Source organism: Danio aesculapii, chromosome 22, assembly GCF_903798145.1.
Source record: "Danio aesculapii chromosome 22, fDanAes4.1, whole genome shotgun sequence".
NCBI classification, from domain to species: domain Eukaryota; kingdom Metazoa; phylum Chordata; class Actinopteri; order Cypriniformes; family Danionidae; genus Danio; species Danio aesculapii.
The window spans coordinates 13787282-13811620 of NC_079456.1; the positions used below are offsets into that span (position 1 = coordinate 13787282).

The window sequence follows — 24339 nt, forward strand, 5'->3', positions numbered from 1 at the left end:
AATTATATTTTATATATAAAACACTTTTCTTATATGTAGTAAATTGTGTATATGCTCCAAAAACATAACATATAAACAATAAATAGTGATAAAGAGCATGAATTATAAAAATATCATAAATATTGTTGGAAATGTATGTTTTTATTAATACACAGATCAATATATGATCAATAAATAGTTTAATATGTATACATATACTTAATATACAGTCATTTAAATATAAATTGCTTCATGATAGTAGTATACTCTGATACAGAATAGGGCTGAACATTTCATTTGAGCATCGTTATTGCAATGTGTGTATCTGCAAAAGTCACATCGCAGGATTGGATTATTTAATAAAGTTTGTTAATTTATTTATTAAATTAATATTCTGCTATTATTTATTATAATTATGATCTATTGTTTATTTAATTTAATTTATTAAAGATAATTTTGTTATTATTTATACAATATTTTACATTCGATTGTTCAATTTCTGTACATAAACTCTGTTAGACATCCCGGAAAACCATAAAGCACAGTTTATTTATTTAGTTATTCATTTTTGCTAGTAATTTATTATAGTTAATGCAGATGCACTGCACAGAAATAGACTTGATCGCCCCAGTCGATCTAAATTAATGAAATATTTCTTATTTCTAATTAATGAAATAGAGCTGTTCAAATGATCTGCTGAAATTTTATTCATATTGCGGCAAAACTAAATATGGCAATTTCAGATTTTTCTAATATCATACAGCCCTAATAAAGAATAATGCAGAACTCAGAAACACATTGCAACATATAGTACTCTCTATATAATTATAGTAAACAATTCATGAAAATAAGTTGCTAATTAGTCAACATCATCCAATTTTGAATATCACAAATAAATTAAACATGAATTAATTTCAAAAATATATAATTTTTAAACAACGAACACCATATAACAACTAGAAATGCAATAATGCTAATATAAAAAATTAATCAGTGACGAATAAATAAATAAAAATACTAATAATTTTTCTATAACTGACATCCACATCCTGCTTTTCATTTGCTTTTGTCCGCTTTGTCTTGGTGTATTATTTTAAAAGCTGCGGTAAACAGATCATCATTGTGCATCTGCCGCGCATCTAATGATTCAGCAGCATATGTTTTGTCTGTAGACTGATAACTGCCCCACACACACACAAACATGAGTTACATTAAAATTACAGGGTAGAGACACTCCGGCCTGAAAGTAAAATGCAGCTATATGACATTCTAGCGTTGTAAACTACAGAACGCCGTGTCATCAAAACAAGGCCGATCCTTCCCTCGACTCAACTCTCCGCATTCCTGACCTGTGCAAAAGGTGTATGCACTTCCACTAATCATTATGAAACACCACATGCGGTGGGTGGAACAATGTTTACATAAAGGAGTCGACTCTGGAGGAACAATCGGGTCTAGTGAAAGTGAATGGCTTGAGTTTACAATGTGCGGCTAAATACACGTCGGTCAAGTATGCGATTGTTTTTCGATGCCATTTTGCAACATCATTAGATTGTGGATACGGGACGCTGCCCCTTTAAGACTCGGTCTGTGGGATCTCGTAAAGCTTCATGCCGTTTTGCGCTCTGGTGATCAGACATTCAAATGTCGGCTGCTTTAAATAGGCACGGACATGTAAATGTGTGTCTGAGAGGTAGAAAGAAATGGGGGAAAAAAGAGAGATATATAAACCTTCTTAAAGTGTATTTAAAGTAAAATTATAACAACCCCCCCCCCCCATGCTTGCATTTATGCACAGATGTGCTTCACTACAAGTTACAGGGTGGATATTGAAAAGGGCCCTTTCAAAGGGAAAGATAATGAGTCAGAACAAGAATAATTACCACAATGCACCTGTTCATCATGAAAAGCCATTTTCTAGTACTCTAATAAGTAATATAATGTAATGTAATGTGTATTTATATAGCACATTTATTGTGTATGGCCATACATCCAAAGTGCTTCACAATCATCAAGCATGTAGACCTACATACCCCTGCGTTTGCAGCAGATCGCCAGCCAAAGTGACAAGCAGCGACTTTGTAGTGTGAATGAGGCATAAGGGATGGGACAATCCTGTTGTAGTTGAAAGGGCATCCACTGTACAAAACATGTGCTAGAGTAATTGGCAGTTCATTCCGCTGTGGCAACCCTGATAAAGGAGGGAATAAGCCGAAGGAAAGTGAGTGAGTTTCTTGTTATCCGCTTTTTAAGTCGTGTTTCCAGGTCCAAGCCACTACTCGATTGAATTGAGAAAATATTTGTTTATGAAAGTGAGTGACACAGTCATATCACACATTAAAGTGACTTTTATATAAAATCATAGTGTACACATCAGTTTCCGGACTTGCTGCATCAAACACCAATATTTAACAATTTATAAAAAAAGTATCACTCTCTGGCCATCGCATATCAGTCATGGTTTTACTTATATATATATCTATATCTATATATATATATATATATATATATATATATATATATATATATATCTATCTATATATATATATATATATATATATATATATATATATATATATATATATATATATATATATAGAGCGATCGTGACTTTCGAAAGTTGTTTAAACGTTGTTGTTTAAACATTTAAACGTTGTTGAGACTCCCCACAAAGTTTGATATATCGCTTGGACCTGGAAGCCACTTCGCGTGACGTGACACTTAACAAGTGGATTAAGAAAATGGCATTTTCCGGTTTTCGGAAAACGGCACTTTTGGTTTTTAGAAAAAGCCATATTTAATTTTTGTTTTTTCAGAAGATGGCAGTGCTCGATTTGCTGGTTTCACTCTCCCTCCATCTGTCGTCACCAGATGCAGATAAAATTTCTCTATGAAACCTATTCATTTAATTGTGGTCAAAGTTAAAAATAGCTCAATATTTCACTCTGTGGAAATTCCATTCATGAACTGGTACATTTATCGATGCACGAACTCACATGCTCACCAGAAAAACAAAGTCTACTCAAATAACGCACTGACAGGACTTTATAGTAAACTTGTTCCTACTGCTTGCAATAAAGCTTCTGTGCTGTCATGGAAACGCTGATAAACCGTTGCCTCTTGCGTTTTTTGAAATCAGTATAATGCAAGTTATTGAGTTAAATTTAACAAGACTTGCACACACCCATGCATGCAAATAAATAAATTAATTGCAGCAATTAGGTATGTAACGATACCTGTTTTCAAGGTATACCGCGGTGGAAAAGTCAAGGTTTTAAAACCGCCCGAAGTTTCTGTAACACCAGTTCTAAAGTATGCGTACGATTTTTGATTTACATTTTTTTTTTTTACGTTTTTTTAGGACAACAGTATCTCCAGCAGAAAAGATCTCTAAGATGCCGTTTTAAATAGTAAAGAAATCTGTGTTTTTTAAACAAATGAAGACAACAGAAGTCAGCGATTCATCAGAATTATTTAGCCTGACATGTTTACTGTTCCAAAATATTGAAAAAATATATACATATTGTGTTGAAAGGGGAAAAAAGTTTTAGTTTTTTACCCAGACATTTAAAAAGAACATATTTTAGAGCAGTGAGCACAATACTGTGATACAGTGAAACCGTGATATTTTTATCCAAGGCTATCATCTCCCGTCAGAATCTTATACCGGTCCATGCCTAGCAGCAACAGTGCAAAAGTAGCCCAATTCTGCAGGAAAACCACAGAACTGGCAACACTGTTTAGTCCGCACTATTTACTATAAAGCAATAATCAGTGGAATAGACAACTTCTTACCTGTAGCCATTTGGATTATTGTCACATCACAGGACATGGAACAAACAAACAAACAAACAAACAAACAAACAAACAAACAATTAGTTTTTAAAATGCCTAATACATTCAAAAATCAACAATTGATTTTTTTTATTAGTTAGTGTTCTTATCTGGTTAATTTTTATAAACTAATCGGTCAACAGCAAACAGACTCGAAGAACAAAAAACCCAACAACAAACGGAAAACACTTAAATACCATAAAACAAAACAATCTAGAAACGGCACATCTGGTTGATACAGATTAAATTGCAATACCCTTTCACACACACACACACACACAGAAAGAGAGAGAGAGAGTGCGAGCGAGAGAGAAATTAAAACACTCCAGCTATGCAGAGGGAATATTATCTTAATCTGAAAACATTTAGTTCCAGTAGATGTTGCCTACAGATTTCCCCTCTCACGCAGGGGCTTTGGAAAGCCCTGTTCACACCGTCACTACTATTACCGCAGCCAATGGCTTGTAAGGACTTCCATAAATGAATTAGTATGCATATTTTTCTCCCTCCCTTCATGCCTAAGCTTTTAATGGGAGAACAAGAAAGAGAGTGAGAGAGAGAGATCTTTACCATTACTTTTAAAGAAACAACTTAAACCCTGCTACCCGCCCTAGCTTGGTTGATCGCTATCTAGCAGCGCCATTGTGTCTGTGCCGTGCTTGTTTTAACTTACGTTATGCGTACAGAGGTGGGCGCTACAAGACAAGGGTCTCTTTAGAAAAGGTCATGAAGTTTGGTGTCTGCAAACACAGGCAGATTCCTTATATATCGCCATTTCAGCTGCGACTAGTTGAGGTACAATAGAAAGTCTGTGAACTACAACGCAAGTTCTGCTTGAGCTACAGGGCAGGGCTCCATGCTTTATTTCTGGCCAAGAGAACGTGACACATATTTCACTGAGTGGCTGTCTGCTTTCGTTTAGGCAACAATAATTGGAGCTTCCAAAAATAAAACGTGCGACCATATATTCCGCCTGCTGTTTATATCTGTCCAACAGCTGGTCATTTATTGTTTCACAAGCTGCTTCAGCTGTTGCCTGAACTGTAGAGGGTGAATGAAGAGAAATATTTGATAGAGATATTTTAAAGAAGTAGAATAGTGGCATCATCGCTGTAGTTGTACAGATTCTGTGAGGCAACTCACTGTTAAGTCCTTTAAGTTCACCATAATTCCTTGCCTTTCTTCATGCGAGGCTCAGGGTATCCTGTTTACATACCTCAGGCCTGCACATGAAAGCGGGCGGCTACAGCAACCCCCGACCAGACATGTTGGAAAACTGCTCGCACAGGCCTGCCATGCCCTCAGACCAGAAACAGTACAACAATGGCATGGTTGTATAATCGCAACACAATCACTGGGAGAGCTTTTTGTCCCTCGCAGGATCGAGGTGCCACCAAGGGTTGGGAATGGGGTGAATGACGGGCATACGCACCTGCTTTAGAGGATGAAGCCAAAATTGCATTAGTGCTGCTGGAAAGGCACGGGGTATAGTTCCTACTAATTGTATATAGAGGTGCATAAAGAAATAGGACTTTGATGCGTTGGGTCTAGATTCTACTTAAAGAAACCAAAGGCGATAGATATGCAAAGATGGTTTACTCACATTACTATGACTGGAGAAAATTGCAATGCTCAGTATGGCCACAACATTGAAGCAAGTCCCAAGTAAGATTTGCAAATTGTCAATCTTTGGAGAAGGGGTTTGTACAGATTTGCTTGTTTGTTACAGCAATTTCAGTCATTTGGCGACTACACCATGCTTTCCCTGCTTTTGACAGGAGAAATGCCATCTCATCATATTCAATCACATATCATTTCTTATGTTTTTCTCAGATTTTTTCCTGTCTTTTGTATGTTTTCTTCCAACTTTTGCAACCCATCCTCTGGTTGTCATTGCAATGTAAATAAGGTTGATGTTGTGAAATACTTGCCAATCTTTGCACATGCTCAGCAGCTCAGTAGCATTCTTTAAACAATTAGAAGTTAAGCAACAAAAGTATTAGGATGGGTCACTTCAGAATTTGCTATTGATTAGAAGTATGTAATTTAATTAAGTTCAGCAAGCAGTTTTGAGATTTCAGTTTCCCCCTATTCTTTTAGACAGGACTTGTTTTTGGATGAATTGTCCAGAGGCATTACAAATATGGCCACAGGGTGAATGGACTTTCCTTGAAAGGCACTCAACTAGTGCAATACTTCTGCCAAAGGTAAGGGAAAGTGGGGCTGCAGTTCCATTATGTTTCTAATAAAAATAGATGTCATTGCAAAGGAAGTAAAGCGAATTGGTGCATGAAGAAATGGAAACTGAATGTTACTTGATGAAAGCTAAATTAGTTAGGCACACTAGCTGGTGGTCTACATGTGGTTAAGGTGAATGTGCAGAATAATGTGAATCGAGGGGATGGTGGTACCTACAAGCAACAGGTTCTCACATCAACTTAAAGTTGAATTATTATTATTATTATCGGTACACATGTTGTAGGAAAAAGCAAAGGAAAAAGGTATTCATAGATGCAACTGAGGTACAAATGTACATGCACAGTAGAAAAGAGAAACAACCAATTTAAAGTTTAGTTGCAATTCTTGTCTAGATGAATCAGATTTATGACACAACTGCTTTTGGATAGAGGGAAATATAATTTCTACATGTGGTTGAGGCACAAATGCAGTTGAGGTACAACTGTAGGGACCTTGAAATTGTAAAGAATTTAAAAGTTCTGATTTTGACTTCACTAGATTCCTGTTGACAGTTCAACTGGACTTTTCTTTTAAGATAGCATCACCAAAATCCAAACCAGTTTTCAATTCCCAACCATGGGTGTATGTTTGCTGCAGTGCAGAATTCCATTGACACCATGTTGGTTTTACTGTTTAAATTTCAAATGAGGTCAAGCAGAGTTCTTAAAACCCAAATGTCTGGAGTAAACAAAAAGCACACATGGTTTTTGCCATCTTGTACATTGCATGAATGCACACCACAGGACCTGCATGTTGCCTGGTTTGAGGTTTGAAGTTTAGAGGTTATAAGGTGAGGTTTGGGAGTAGGCTTCTGGTTTGGGTTGCTGGTTAATCTCACTTTCTTTTTCCATGTCAACAGAATGACAGAAGTGAACAAGCTAATAATTCTGTTGTTCTTGCTTGGCATATGGACCATGATGTCGACTGAGTTTAGACAGCTCAATTTGCTAGAACATGAAGAATTCTAGATAAGAACGGTCGTAGGAAAGTGTTTCATCCATGACCGTGCCTTTGGTTACCACTTAGAGTGGCACATGTGGTCATGACCTTGTCACCAAGATTTCAACACATATTCAGGTCAGCAGGTACTTATAAAGGACCTGCAAATTTCAAGTTTGTTTATCAGTGCATTTACATATACAGAGAATTAAAGGTTTTAATGAAAACTGGCATAGGTAAGAATGATAGGTTGAAAAGGGATCAGAGGGTTTTGTTTCATGGTCTTAAGTGTCTTCCCTAGGTTGTATTAAGATGGACACTCTCAAAAATAAGCTGTGACTGGAGTGATGCCTTTTCCAAAGGAGAATGTTTGTACCCAAAATGGTCCCATTTGGTACTTTAAGGATAAACATTACGGCAAAAGTGTACCTCGGTTTTGAAAAGTTACTACCCCAGGGACAATTTTAATACATTTATTTATGAGAGCTTAGCAGTCATTATCAATCATACAACAGTTGTTGAATATGTTTGTCATATCTGTATAGCAAACATTGTACACGCCTACCTCCATTGTCTATTTAGAACCTACTTGAATTCTTCATTACACCAAAGAGCAGGAAATGATCAAATTACTAAACTATCCTACAGAGGCCCCCTGAGTCAGTCGGTGAGTCAAGTGACATGGCTCCAGGGTTTATAAAGGCTACACTGTCGGCCGACTGAATTAAAAACCATAGGTAGCAGAAAAATCAGCATGCAAAAGACTATCCAAGACTCTAGCCAAAAATTTAAAGAGCCAAATCCATTACTCTGTATTTCTGCAGACCTCCAAAACCTGCAACCAAATCACTTGGCACCAACAATAGTTTAATTATATGATTTTCAAAATTTGACAGTATTTAAAACTAATCATCTGAGTCACTATAATAATCGTTATATAAAAACAAGAAGTGATCATAGTTTTTGTTCTTCATCTACTTCAAGCGAATGTGTGTGTAGTTCAAAGAAAAAGAGTCAGTCCTGCTGACAGAGTGGGGACAGAAAAAGGACAACGCCAAGATAACACTCAGGCTGGACAAACACACACGTGCTTCCAACAATCACACACACTCATTCTACTTGTCTTCAGTCCCTCATACAAGCACTTATGTACACAAACACCTTTCTCCGCCCACTCTGCCTTTTTGTCTCTGAAGAGAAGGTTCTACCTAGCTTCTTGCTTTCAAAATGTCCACAATCGTTCCTTCCACTGGCCCCCTAGATAAACACAGGACGCATACACAAAAATACGAACGGCAGCTCCATGCTGACAGACGGGGCTGGCTTAACCCACTCTCCCTCCCTCCCTTCGGGGGGAACAATCCAAGCCCAGCACAGACACACACACACACACTCCGCCAGACCTTGAGCAGCCCCCTCTCACTGACAGATCTGCAACAGTGCTCTCACGCAAGCCCTGCCTCCCCTGAGACACTTCACTGCCAACAGAAAACACACACATACACACAGAACGTCCTGAGTGTACTCTCATACACACACTTGAAAATTTCCTGCCCGCATATACAGCTCAGTCTCAGGCACAGACAAGCACATGCAAGGATAAATGCACATCTGAGCACATGCATTTGACCACAAAATACATAAACTGTATGCTAACTTCAGGTACGGAATGGAAAAACAGGCAAACATGTGACCGTCGTCCCTAATGCACCTCTGTAAACAGGAAATACAGTCTATCTCTTCCTGTCCACATCGCAGTAAATGTTAAAAACGACATGAGAGAAAGGAGCGGAAGGCCGCTCGAAAGGAAGAATATAGTGCACCAGGGCGTCCAATGACCTCTCGGGTCCAAGCGGACGGGAAATGGTGTCGGGGTCCAAAGAAAACTGCTCTCACCCACAGGGCTCTCTTTATCTCTCTTGACTTACAATGCTGATATTGTTCTCGTTCTCACATTTTTTTTTCTTTCTTCCTTCTCGTTAACACCCCTTACACTGGGAGTCTCTTTTTTTGGGTTTAGGTTTTAGTGTCATTCAACCCTGTTGTCTTTCATTGTTGTTTATCCCAACGGAGCAGAAGAATGAATAGATATCAGCCATGGCTTCTGGCATATTGAAGAACCGGTGACTTGTCTGCTCTTTAAGGCTCTCCAAATCTTGCAGAAAAAAATGGAACACACTCCCAGGGTCTGAGTTATTTTTTGGTAATGCTAGGAAAAATTTAACTAAAGACTAAATGGGAATCTAAAAGTTTTCACGTATAGTTGGAGGAAGGAGGTAGGAATAGGGCAGTAATGTGAGAACAGTGAAGTCTTCTTGACATTGTGCCAAAGTGCTTGTCACCTCAGATAAACAGACAGTAAAATCTCCTTGTCAACCTGTTCTGTAAACTTTCATTCAGAACTGTGGAGACACGACAGTGACAAGTCTGGTAATTTTCCGCTCCCACGATACAAAGGATCACTTCCTGATAAGCTAATGACAAGTGGCTGTAAACAAATAGTTATGGTAGGTGTAAAACGCAGATATATTATGACAGAAGACAATACGTCTTATGTTTTGCACGTAAACACTGAGGTTTTATGGTGTGCACAAAATCAATGAGCATTATCGGACGCAACTCATTGGTTAACAGATATACAACAGTTGTCAATGATGCCTTTGATATCTGTCATGTTGACCCTAAACAAGATCATACAGCGTGTGAAGTCAATGATGGTTATGAATTTAGTTAAGGTAAAGGCTAAGAGGTCAGTCATGGGTCGCTATAAGATTCCAGGTTATAAAAAACAACAGACATGACTACTTCTTAACAGATGAAAAGTTCAGGCAGAAACAGTGTGTACAAAAAAGTACAAAGTTCAACAGCTCTGCTAATACCCAGCTGTCTCAAAGATACCTTTGTTACAATTAGTTACCTATAAATCGCATTAGGTTAAAGGAACACTCCAATTTTTTTTTGGAAATAGGCTCATTTTACATGTGATTTAGAGTTAAACAGTTGAGTATTACCATTTCTAAATCCATTTAGCCAATCGCAGGGTCTGGCAAGAGTATTTTTAGCTTAGCTTAGCAAAAATCATTGAATAATTCATATTGATTCCGTGGGCCAGCCTGATCATCCGCCGGTAACCTATTCACACCTGCAGTTCTCCACAATGGAGGTCCGGCGCCTAGACTGCAGCTCTGCACAAGAAGTTTAGTAATAAAAGAAATGGTCGTGCCAGAGTCTAGTTTCTCTTAAGGGTTTTTCATTCACTTTCGTCAATTGGTGAAGTTTTGTTCCTCACCACTGGCTTCGTGCTTTTGGAACTTGTGGAGCTGCGCATCGATGGATTTAATCTTCAGTGTTTGGACTTTCAGCAGTGAAAATTAAACCACGCCAAATAGAACTAAACTGAACTTCGACTCTAAAAACTGGACTGACAGTCTCAATTTAATAGAACGTCTATGTTAAGCTGCTTTGACACAATCCACATTGTAAAAGCACTATATAAACTTGCATTAGCATTTCAAATTTTAAAAAGATTTGATAATTTTCCTTTTTAAAGGCTTGACTTTTCTGTAGTTACAACATGTACCATGACAAAAATTAAAAAGTTGCTGTTTTCTAAGGCAATGTGGCTCATTTCAAATGAATCCATAAATACTTGAACTCAACTGTTTAACTCTAGGTGAGTTGTAAAATGAACCTCTTTCCAAAAAGGCGATGTGTTACTTTAAAAGTAACCAATGATGCCAAACTATAAGCAAACAAGTTGGCAAATAACCACAGAATTGCTAATTAACCAACTAGCTCGCTAATGGAAAATCAACTTTAAATTGGAAGCTGTGTTTTGGAACATGCTAACTGGTCCAAGATTTATGTGATGACCTTGTACGACCAGCCACCATATGACAAAAACCAGCTTGACTGCCCTAAGCTTACAGTTGACTGTCCAATGTTGCTTGTACATTCTAATGACATGTTGAATATACAATAACAAGTATAAAACTCACAGAACCATTGGAAGATAAAATATATGCTTCAATGTTGCAATGAAATAGTTTTGTTTCTGCAACTCAAGAGTCACATCCTTATTTCTGAAAGCGGTTTAAAAACAAAAAGAAGGGAACTTATGAACTTGGTCTTGACCATATTTCAGGTCTGAGCCTGAGTGGAAGAGTATCAGGAAACATCTTTTTCCTTTTCAAAAGCCCTAGATAATGCTGATCATGCCCCCAAAAGACCTCCCCTTCCTCTCCGTTTCACGCTTTGTCTTCCACCTCCCATCCTGGTTGCTCTTTCTGTCCCTTTCTCCATGTGGATGCTTGAAGGCGAATGCGCATGCTTAAAATAAGACAAGGAAAAAAGGCAACATCTTTGTGATGGAGGGATTACAGACAGATGACTGGAAAGGTAGCATGCAGGTGAGATGAGAAAGAGAAGTTGTGGATTGATGGCTGCAGATGTATGGCAATCTGCCGTACACACTGTCAAGCATTTCTCCTCAGGCAATTTGGAGAAAAAAAAAAGAGAGTCAACAACCACAGTGCTGCAGAAATCCAGCTACAGTGTATACCTCAGCGCTAGCACTGTACTGTTAGCACTAAGTTTCCTATGCAAATGAAGATTGCTCAAAGACTTTTGCTCTCTCACCTTCTCTTTCTGAACAAAGAGTACTTCCTGTGTACACAGAGGAAATTAAGCAACACGTTTAACAGGTTTCCCCTGGTTAAGATGCCAAGTGATCAAACCATGCACGTTCCAACACATGTGTGAGCACATCAAAGATCAGGATTAAAAATCGAAAAATCTGTCAGGCCAACCGCCTCAGGTTAACACGGCATAAAAACCCCCCAACTTTCCAAAGATTCACTATATGAATGTGCTATGCTGACAAAGTTTGAAGCATGCTAGCCCTATGCAAATGAACATTTTTTTTCTAACTGTAGAAATGTTTTATTGTAACACTGACTATAAAAATGTCAAAAATAGTACCGCTATTACAAAAATGAACGTGGCACAATACTTGCAAAAATATCACAGTAGATGTCCAAAATACCATTGTAGTGGAATATTTAAACCAGAGTGGATCTATATAATAATTTTTTTGTTAGCAAAAAGATCCTTTATAAGAAAATTATGTGGTTTTGCCAAGGTATTTTGGTATGTACCAATGTAGTGCCATGGTGTTCTTGGGAAGTACCACAGTACTTGGGAAGTACTACTATTTGTCTAAAAAAATCATGTAATTAACAGGGTACCGTGATCAAGACAAAATTATTGGTACTCTTATGTTTTTGTTTGTATGTGTATTTAAGAAATGAATGTAAAGTAAAGGCTAATTTATACTTCTGCTTCGATTGATCAGCGAGATCCACGGTGCAAGCTGTGCACATGTACATGTAGCTGTGCAGTATACTTCTGTGCACTGTTTGTGTTGCTCTGCAATAACACTTCTGAAACGCTAACAGGCAGTAGGTTCTTATGTTCCGCTGTGTCGAGTTACTTTGCGGGTGTTTTTTTTTTTTTTTTTTGAATGCTACCTTAATTTAAAAGTGGCTAAAACTCACTCATTCAGAAGTGGGAACTTGCGGAAGTCCAACAACTTTAATCATATGGTGAACACAAAAGAAAAGTTTCCACCTTGGGCTCCTTCAAGGGACTGGACACTTATAAACAATTGCTCCATAAGACTTGTTGCTCTGTGCACCACCCATGCTCAACACCGCTCCCAAATTCACCAATCACAGAGTTTGCGCTAAGCATCGTTGCGACATGTAATTACATTTTTGGCGTCAGCCACGGTGAGGGCAATGCGACCATGCTAAGGCTGCGCCGGACCACAAGCATATGCTTGATGCAGAAGTATAAATCAGTCTTACTACGAGGGCATTTTGGGCATATGCCATGGTCCCATTATTGGGTTTTGCGGAAGTACAAAAGGTTATTAAGTAGTGAAGCTAATATATCATAGTAATGTCAAAGCCTATTTAGAGCAAGTTTTAAATTATCAGTGTGAAATCATAATGGGGCAGTATGGTAGCGCAGTGGGTAAAAGGTCACTGGTTCGAGCCTTGGCTGGGTCAGTTGGCATTTCTATGTGGAGTTTGCATGTTCTCCCCATGTTCGCGTGGGTTTCTTCCGGGTGCTCTGGTTTCCCCCACTAGTCCAAAACATGTGGTATAGGTGAATTGGGTAAGCTAATGGCCCGTTTCCACTGAGTGGTACAGTACGCTTCGGTTTGGTTTGGTACGCTTTTATAGCCGTTTCCACTGTCAAAAAGCGTACCGAACCGAACCGTACCGTACCACTTTTTCGGCACCCTTTCGAAAGGGTACCAAACACGAGAAAGGGTACCAAAAGGCGGAGCCACACGCGCAGCTGAACTCTATTGGTTTACAGAGAGGCATCATTCGCTTACGCAACAAGCCAGAATGAAAACAAAAAACCCGCCATGTTTAAAATACACAGCCGACGAGCCGAGACATTACAGCGGAATGATTTATACAAATAATAACGAGCCATGGTCGACCCGGGCTCAAACAAACCTTGTCGTCGTCTTGATAAACAGCCACAAAGCCAAGAAGAAGAGCAGATTTACCCTGTGCCCCGTAGTTTTTTACGAGCCAGTCTGAGGCGCAAGCGGTTTCGCTTTCTTGCTAGCGCTCGCGCGCATCTAACATTATATCTGAAATAACAAACATCTTGAGCTGATGATAATAACCTGCGCTTGATTATTGACGTGCTTTTGAAACCCGATCCTGTCAGACACTGACAAACGCGAGAGTGAAGCGTGAGGAAACAAAGGAGAAGCCGGAAAAAAAGGAGCACATTATTTATTCAGCAAACATGAACAAAATGCCATGTATAGCTAACTTATTATCTTCACATTTTGGACTAATATGAACTCAGAATGAAGGAATTATTCTCTAACAGAGGCTACATGTGCTGCTGAGGATTACAGACACAGATGAGAGGTTTTCACTGGGCTATATTTTGTATTGTTTTGAACCTAAATACGGACGAAAATGTCTGCTGTGTGTAGTTCTTCTGTAATTGGTATCATATCAGAGACTGTAAGGGGCTGTATGTGTTTATATATGTTCATTTATTTAGTTATTTAATATCATTACAGACGTTACAGTAGGCTGTTTCGCACTGTCATTGATCTGCAGTTATAATCAACTCATGTTCATTGAAAAGTTAGTAATAAACATTTCTACACAAGTATTAATGTGTATGAAGCATCTGTTTTGTGAGAAGTGCTTTTCATATGATATGTAAGTGACCCATACAACTTTACTGTAGACATTTCCTCCAGCGAGAATGACGTCGACTGAAACTGTCTGTCATACACCACGCCCACCAAAAGGGTACCCTTGTTAGTGGAAACGCAAGCCTGATAAAGGTGACGAGTACCAAACCGAACCGTACCGTACCAGTCAGTGGAAACGAGCCATAAATTGGCCGTAGTGTGTGTGTGTGTGTGTGTGTGTGTGTGAATGAGTGTGTATGGATGTTTCCCAATGATGGGTTGTAGCTGGAAGGGCATGCGCTGTATAAAACATGCTGAATAAGTTGGCGGTTCATTTCGCTGTGGTTAGCCCAGATTAATAAAGAGTCTAAGCTGAAAAAGAAAATGAATGAATGAAATCATAATGGTTAATGCTTACACTGCCTCTATGGCAGGATGCAGGTAAATCGACCAAAAGGCGCTATGTGATTGGATAAGTTAGCGTGACCAAGTTAGCGTCATGGGTTTTCCAATGGTAAATGATATTTTCATCTCCACAATAATAAGAAAATCTCTGGTATGGTTACAAAGTTCCTTCAACAAATAATAAACTATACATCTTGCATGGTACATACATGATGATGAAAAAACCCACATCTTTAAACAACTTTTAGATAATAGTTTACCATGTATAGTTACTATGGTACACTTTCATAGGACTGAGGGTTAGCCATTTCCTGTTCTGTTAGAATTTCGGTTAGCAAAAATGACTGATATCATAAAGATGACTCATGATATTTCTTCCCCCCACCTCACCTCAATCCAGCCACTTCCTTACCAACCCTGGCTCACGTCAACTGGAGCTGGCCCAAATCTGCTGTGTGGCATCGTGTTTTAGCGGGAAAAAAACATGAAAATCACAGCATGAGGTGAGGAGTAGCCGCAAGCCAGCAATGCGCTTAGCCGCTAACATCTGGTGGCAGATCTACGTTGACTCTCATGCCCAGTGATTCATAAGTCTCATATGCACTATGAAGAAAACAAGCTGTTTGGTGCCGTGCACAACATACTGTACCACACTTGTGAAATGACTGCTCTGGGCCTGCATTATACAGTCAGCGTATAGAGTGCTACAATCTGGAATTACAAGATTACTCAGCACTGCTTGCACATTAATCACTTGTCAAGATGTCAAGGAATAGTGCTATCAAAAAAGTTAGTTTGAAAAGTTGCTAAAACTCTTAAGTTATAGCTAAATTTGTAGGTTGATTCTAACTATAAAAAATATAATCATGACAACATAATCATAAAATATTTCCCAGTCGATTCCTCCCTTTGCCCTTAGTTTATTTCTGCTCACCGTAACACACATTATTTAATTTATTCCCAGTGACTACAAAGGTCTTATGGTACCTATTCTCCTAACCTTCCCTCTCAAAAAGTGAGGACGAAGTTATGCTGGCTCTTTATCATTCTTGGGCCTGTCTCCACTTGAGTAGCCAAGTTCTGTGTTTTGACTGTGATGATCTTAAAAGCTCCGTCTTGTGTTGCTGATAGGCTTGCTTGTTGATGCTATCACCACCTCAAGTGTGGGGGAACACTGCAGCGCTTGTTGTTTTCGTGTTATGAGCCCCTTTGAATTAGCACTGCAGCTTTACTATTTCTCTTTTTAGTGGGTGTAAAAACAGCCTTTCAACCACATGTGGTTGTAACTCGCTATGCTGACAAAAAAAGAAGAAAACCGTTGCCATATATACTCGCGAGTCATGCTTTAGAAAAATGGGTATCTAAACGATGGGCCACAAAGATAGATGCTGTAAATTAGAATGATGAAATAACTGGTTTAATATCAGTGGGCGACCTGGTTTGCATATGAGTGCTACTGGGTAACAGAGGTTACGTGTGCCAGGATATAAATAGAGATCGCATCACCTGAATGAGAATTACCTTAGGCAACACGGCTACAAAGAGCCTTATTATGCTGGTATTTCAAATGAGTGTCTCAAGAACATAGCGATGTCAAGGAGTTGTGTGTGTGTGTCTCCATAAGTGTTAGAAAGGTTAAACAAAGTTAGCTGGTGGGAAAAGTGTAAAAACTATGTACTGTACCTTAGCAAAGCTACACAAAGACAAAGTTACAAGAAACCACTTAGTTATGTAGTAGACCTTGTAGTAGTGTCTTGTCTACTTGACTGCTTGGTTTTGAAAGAGTGGTATCCTGTGTATCAACAGCTGTTCCAATACAAGTACATTGTCGTTCTGTGCTATGACTACTAATAAAGTTGAATCTATGTTTAAATGGCTAGAGTATATGATGATCTTGGTGTCATTCCTCTTTAGAGTCAAACTGTAATGTTATGCGTGTCCTACCTTATTTTGTATGCAAGTACTTTGTTTTCTCAGGATCTTCAGTCTGGGTCAGGAGGTCATTGGGACCTCTCATGTGGACTGTTGAAGAGTGACCGTGATAACTGCAACACCGTTACTACTACTAGTTAGAAATTAATTTATGTTTGAATTTGTATTTCATTGTGCTCTGTGAGATCCTGTTCTTATAGTGCATGTAATGTGCTGTACTGATGGCATCCATGCTTAAACTAGACATCCTTGAAATAGATAAGCATTCTTTGTGTATGTGTTCTTCATTTGAGGAGACTTAAAGACTGAAGTTGAATCTCACCTCTGCGGCAATCCTGACCACAAAAATAGCTTTCTGGACATTACCTGACCTTTGCTTGCTTGTTGCGTGAATAACCATCGGAGATGTTCCAAATTTCACATTCATTTGTAAAGATCGTATAAGATTATCTGTGGTTTTTAACCAACCTCAGTTAGTGACCTTTTGTTAGAGTATAATTGTTGTTGTTGAGACTGGACGTAAAGCACCCTATGAACTCTGTGCATGTTGAAGCTGGTTTCTGCTGATGAAACCGCAAACTATTTTCTTCAGTAATTTTTTTAATTGCCTCCTTGACTCCTGGTCCATCTTACCAGGTCTTTGGGTTTAACTGTTATTCCCCTAACAGTTTCAGGGTGCACCTCCATGTATTGAATCATGATTTGTGCACCTCCAATATTTCCCTAGTGTGGTTTGTAGGATAAATTCATAAGATGAATACATTGCTAAAGTTAAATCTGGCCTGTAGTCCTGCAAAAACAAGATAAATACATTTGCCTCTTGAATTAGTACATCAAAGTAACAGAACAAGCTCAAAATTGAGGCCCCTGCTGGGATTGTTGTTCTGTGGCGAGACTGATGACTAAACATTCACATCAAAGGGCAAAAAAAAGAGAGACCAACCAAAGCACGCTCTTGCATTCAGAGACGCAGCAGGTCAGGTCATCCGGCGGTAAAAAAGGACAAAAAATTGTGTAGATGAAGCCAGGGAGTGAGAGAAGCTCTCGTCTTTCCTCTCTCTGTTCTTACTTTCCAAAACCTTTGGTGTTAGTCTCCACTGACTCATGCCAACACAAATATTGATGTTCTGAATTCATCTGTCTTGTCTCCTATCGACAAAAGAAAGGATAAGTGAACTCTTCTGAGCGAGGACAATAGGAGACAGAAAATAAATAAAGGAGGGAGAACAAAACCTTGAACAACACAATGCAAGTTGCTTTCATGGTTATAAAAATTGAATCAGGTGTTTGCACAGGAGGTCCATCTAAAGTTGACAAGTCTCTGGAATACTGAAGTTTCTTGGTTACTCTCCCATTCCATCAGTCTTAAACAGGGAAAGAAGGAAAACAGAAACCAAACTTGACAACCCTTTTCACTTCCTCAAACAAACATAAAAAAAAACATTCAGCTGTTGACAGTAAAAAAAAAAAAAGAGGTTAACGATGTACTTTTTAGCCTGACCACAATTTGTCCTCAGTCTATACTTGCAATTGGAAAAAAAAATTCTTAAAAGTTGTTTAATAAAAATGAGGCAGAGTTTAAAGACTAGCCAGAATGAGTAATCAAATGACTGTTTGGTGCTCAACATCAACCAACAATCTGTCCAAACACTGCCAAGGATTACACAGGATGTAGCTTCCTGTCCCACAGAAATCCCTTAATTGGCCAATCAAGGCACAAAAGAAAGAGTGCATTGAGGAATGATGAGGAAATTAGGGATTTGACACCATGTACTATAGAATACAACCTTTTTTAAAAGTGCAACACTTGTGGCCTTGTAGAAGTCTGACACATGCAATCGGTGCAAATTGTGAAATCTGAAGGGTGCAAATCTTAAAACACTGCACATATCTTTGCAGAAAAGCTGATGGAATGAACCACCTAAGGTAGGGATGGGTACAGACAGTCCTGGAGGGCCGGTGTCCTGCAGAGTTTAGAAGTAACCTTAATATAACACACCTGCCTGGAGCTTCCAAGTGATCTTAAAGGTATGTTTGATTAGGGTTGGTGCAAAATTCTGCAGGACACCAGCCCTCCAGGACCAGGGAGTTCTGCTGCTTCTACAGGTAGATTTTATGAGAGAGACCCCAAGTGGTCTGGAGGTCTCCATTACCTGCAGCGCCCCCATAGCGTGCAGTAGTGCCTCAGGGTTCTGTGCACTAACCCTTCCCTCCCTCAGCCCTACCGCCCTCACCCTGCCATCTATTTACCATCAGGAACGTGGTGATCTCTCCTTAGATAAGATGCAGAAAATGCCATGCATAAAAAAGGTGAGAGAGAGAGAGAGAGAGAGAGAGAGTAACAGAAATTTGCAGCAAGAACAAGGGTGAGGCTAAAGGCTTTTAAACAGGGTAAAAGCATTGAAACTTGTTTAAACAATAAATTGGCAAAGATGAAGAGCAGGAATAAATTGTGGAACAATGAACTTTTCTTTACAGGAATCTTTCTCTGTCTTTCTTTCTGTCATACTCGGTGCCGCAACAGTAGTTTTGAAGCCAACAATTCATCCCTAAGGTCAAATTCAAGCTAGACCAATGACACACCACATTACACTTCAGACAAGGACAGTTCTATGTAGTGACTCCTCCAGACCTGACCCTCGTTAATACACAACGATGCCCCTGCTCTAGTGCATGCTGGGAACACAGCACACACAATGTCCCACTTGTGCATCTCACCGTGGGACTGAATCTTGTGGTTTTTCTCAGTGCAACCTTCTAGATCCTTCTATCTCCCTCTGTCTCTGCGGCCTTGGATGATAGCAGAACACCAACAGAAGATCCATTCTCTGTAAAGACGGTGTCTGACCTGCTAGAAGCCAGACGGAGAGGAATCTGTAGCCTTGGGCATGCCTCTCTCTGCGTTTCACAGCTAGTGATGAAAATAGACAAGCTGATAAAGGAGTTACTGTATTCGCATCTTTGATCCAATTAATGCTGTCGCAGAGGGATTCAAAATAGCTTGGGCTGGGCAAATCAAGCCCCTCTGTACTACACCAAAATTCTTAGTGAGTTCTCAAGATGTTGTTTGGACTGGGTGGACTGGCCATAGGGAGCACAGGGACATTGCGCCTGGCGCTCAATCTGGTCTGCCACTGTGAATCTGGCCTGCCCTGCCCAGTTCACTTATCAATTGCTGCTCCCCCCCCATTAACCCCCGTCCCCACTATTGAGTTACTGATCGCACCCTCCCCGCTCTTCAGTTACCTATCGCCACAACACCACCGACCCCGCTTTTCACTTACCGATCGATTATGTCCCTTGAGGTAAAATTATTTTCCCAGGTGAAAATGCAATCCCAGTCCACCCCGGTATGTGATTAATTAGAAAAAATTCAAGTCAAGTCAACTTCACGGTTGCCAGTTACAACAGGTTTACTCACTGTCTAAAAGTAAATTCAACATGTTGCTTTAAAGGCTACAGGTTTACTCTGTTTTTTTTAAGTAACTAATCATTTTTTATGCTGGGTTCACAGCATGTGTGGGATGTTATTTACCTCAAGAAAATTGAATTATATGAACTTGAAGTAATTGTGTCAAATTCCATGCGTTCACAGCAAACAAATTGTGCATCAATTGTGCATCCCGTGTCGCTGATGGAAAATCACCTACATTCGGCCATTTGCATAGATTTTATATGTATTCTACTTTTGTGAATACATCATTTCGTTTTTGCTGTGAACTCCACAGTGCAGTGCAGTCCCTAGGCTAATGTACATTTTGTAAATAAGGCAACATAGACTGTACCTTATCAGGTGACAGAAGGCTGAAAACAACAGCGCAATCATGGAAAGACACACTGTGCAATGAAGGAAATGGGGTATCTGTCTATCAGTTGGATACGTCTGACTGATCCCTACTTCCTGTCATCATGTTTGTCAGCTTTCTTGCTAAAAGAACCTGATACCATAATACCTTGTGTTTCCTGTCTGTAGCAGTTAAATTAAGCTATATATATTTATACATTGCAACTTTGTCTACTTGTAGGGCCTCATGCCACCCTCATTTCTCAGCTTCACACTTGTGGTTACTAGGGAAGTTGCACACTAACAAATGCGTAGAGGCATGCTTTATTTGATCATTTTGGTCTCCAGTTTCTCACAAGTGCTCTGTGCAGCTGTGAATCTTGTGGGCAATTTGAAAATAACATATCTTCTTTCAGACTGTCTGCTATCATCCGTTGCTCTCTTTTCCTGTACCGTCTCATTCTACTCTTCCCCTAAATGCCTCTTTCTAATTGCTGCTATTTTTGAAGAACAATAAAAGGAAGCTTAGCTGGGGGCAGCGGCCTGGCACATTTCGGGGCTCTGTTGAGCCTTTGGTGGTCTGTTTATTTTGAGGGCAGATTTTCAATGAAAAATGTAAGGGTGGCAGGGAAAAAAGGGAAAGACTTGATGAATTTCCTTTTAGAGGAAAAGGAAGTTTGAGTCTGGCAGTGAAATGATGACAGGTTAGAGACCTTTCATATGACATAGTCATAGGGTAAGACCTTCTGTCCTGCAAAAACACAATTTTAACCATTCCTCAGAACTCATTTTGTTGCTCGAATGGCTATCCAGACTGTGCAAGGTCTATGCCAAATGTCTATTTGCAAGGCTCAGTGTGACAGAACAAGGTAGGGAGTGCGGCATGGTGCCAGGAAGCCCATGTTTTCTGATTCAGCACTCTCCATGCCAAACCTTGCCTGTTTGTCTTCCTTGCCCTCTGATAGTGCTTAGATGACTTTAAACATATTTTCCAAAAGGTCCTTTGTCTTTTCACAATTGCATTCTCTGCATGCACTTCATAGCTGCTACACTTGCTCAGCAAAGAAGACACATGCTTGTTGCTACTATCACATAAAAAAATGCTAGATAACGGAGTCTAAGATAAAGAACTCTAAACTGAGAATGGAAAGGAGAATAAAGGTCAATCTGGACAAGTCCATTTAAGTTCTTAAACAATAGACTCTTTTGAAAATAACAGACACTATTACCTTAGCAAAATGTAATACTACCCTACATCCAGATACTGTGAGCTAAAATTTAACACAAAGTTCACACAGAGACAGATGGGCAAAGTCCATGTCTTGTCATTTTATAATCATCTAGAAATGATAGCAGTAGACAATGTCAACAATGTCCTCTAGCCTATTTTCATCCTGTGTACGTGTTTAGCGAAGACAAAGAAATATCTGTTTTTGACAGGTCGATTGTCACAATTGTTATATAAAAAAGAAAGATGACATCCTTAATTTTGCGTCTCACCAGAAATGACTAAATATGCATCTGCATAACATCCTACTGCAAAATATCGTTTATGAATTATTTGTCATCTAAAATGTGATTGAAAAAATATTTGTTGTTTTTTTGTTTTTACTTTTAGTTCTTGGAACTACTAATGTAATCATCCCCTCTATATAATATTCTTAGAAACTTGATTAACTCCATGAGAAGATTCTACGCAACTCCTTGCAAGGTCATGTTGAGATGTTTTTGTGAGCCTTTTCTAAAAACACACAAACAAACAAGCATTTTTTTGGCTGAAGATCTGAAGCCCTCTGAGTAAACGATCCTGAACTTACAAACGTCCTTTTGGGTTATGTACAATATAGCCAGAAAAAAAAAAGAAAGTGAAACCATGTCTTATTTATGATGGCAAGTCTGTTAAAGGGATAACTTACCCCAAATTGAAAATTGTCATAATTTACTAATTTTTCATTTATTCAAAATCTATTTAAGTTTTTTCTTCTGTTGAAAACACACAGTATCTTTCATAGTAACTTTTTCCCACTACAGAAGTCAAAAGAAACCAGTATTTGCGTTTAACATGAAAAAACTCAAACATTCAAAACCACATGAGGCAGGGTAAATTATGAGGTAATTTTCATTTTTGGGAGAACTTTTCTTTTATGCAATTTAAGGACCCTAAAACACACTAGCATGCAGTGGTAAAGAGTACCGAAAAGTCATACTCCAGTAAAAGAACCTTTGCTTGCCTAAAAATGTAGTGCAAGTACAGTAAAAGTATCTGTTGTAAATATTACTCAAAGTATGAGTAAAAAGTAGACCTTTCAAAAGTACTCAAGAGTAGGGAGTAGTATTACGCTGTAAAAAGCTGATGCATTTACATGTAATTTGTGCATGTGTGTGTGTGTGTGTAAACGTAACATTCTGTAATGCATTATTGCCCAGCAGGCACACAATGTCATAAGACATTAACATTAGTTTAGATTTAGGTTGTGATGTCAGGTGACAAAAATTCAATGTCTAGCCAGTGTCTAAGGAAAACCTTATTTTGATGTTCAATAATGACGTGAAATGACATTGATGTTTGGTCAATTTTAGTTTGTGTTGGAAAGTGACCAAAATCCAACGTCGAGCCAACATCTTAAACCAGAGTCATATTGATGTCAAATACTGACATTTATTTGTCAGGTATGGCAACCAAAATCCAACATCTGAAGATGTCGTAGTGGTAATTTCCACACAATGTCAAGCTGTAACATCATTAGACGTTGTTAATTGGTTGGTTTTAGGTTGGACGTTAGACATTGACATCGGCCTGACATTGAGTTCTGGCATCAACCTGATTTTCATTTCCAAACAAAATGTAGCGTCCCCTTGATGTCAGGGTACAACGTCAATCTGACAGCACGTCTTGTGCCTGCTGAGTGTTTAAGGCCATTTTGGTCATCATACAGTTAACATCCGTCATCTTCTCATCGGTGACATGCATCTAAACAGTCTTTGGGTCAATGAGTGTAAAACTTTGACATCTTCTTGGACACTTTTAATGCTTCCAAACCTTTTGCTGCAATTAGAAAGTGCACATGTCTTGAGGTAGTTGACTTTGATGCGATTTACATTCTATGTACCTTCTCCAGCACCTAGAATGCAGCTCTGCACAATACGTTTGGCCATAGGAGAAATGGTCGCGCCCAACTGAGCCTGGTTTCTCTCGAGGTTTTTTAATTCTTCTTCATACTTTCGCCAATTTGTGAAGTTTTTTCCTCGCCGCTGTCGCCACTGGCTTGCATGGTTCGGGATCTGTAGAGCTGCGCATCGATGGATTTGCTCCTCAGTGTTTGGACTCAGTAGTGATTATTAAACCACAGTGAACTGAGCTAAACTGAACTGAACTTAAACACTGAAAATTAGACTGACACTGTTTTAATTTACTATGATCTTCTATGTGAAGCAGCTTTGACACAATCAACATTGTAAAAGCGCTATACAAATAAAGGTGAATTAAATTTAAAATGTTTGATTTGATTGGAAAGGAATCATAGGACTGATTTTACTAATCCCCATAGACAGGAAAAAATAAAGTAGTGACTGAAGGTTTAAGGAAAGTAGTGGAGTAAAAGTACTGATACAGCACTAAAAATGTACTCAAGGGAAAGTAAAAGTACATGTAAATGACAATTTCTGAGAAAAACTACTCTAATTACAAATACTCAGATTACTGTAATAGTTACTTTACGCCACTGCTAGCATGTGATCTTTTCATGAAATTAATAAACATGTCAGCTGAGCTCTCAAGTGTCTTGCACATAATGACATGAACTTTCCGGTAAATTTTATAACCAAATTAGCATTTTGTTCAAGATGAAACGGTAAAATACCACAGGACTAAGACTGAATCATTTTTCTAAGAACCATTTTCAGTTTTAGGCATCTTGAAAATCATCAATCATGGTTTCCCTAAAGCCACATCCTCTCCCTTTAAAGGGATAGTTCACCCAAAAGTGGC

General features: G+C 38.9%; 1 protein-coding gene across 1 annotated transcript in view; it reads right to left on the bottom strand.

Annotated features, from left to right (window-relative positions):
- The window catches only part of ahr2 (aryl hydrocarbon receptor 2), a 94863-nt gene that overhangs the window by 49506 nt on the left and 21018 nt on the right, over positions 1-24339 (bottom strand).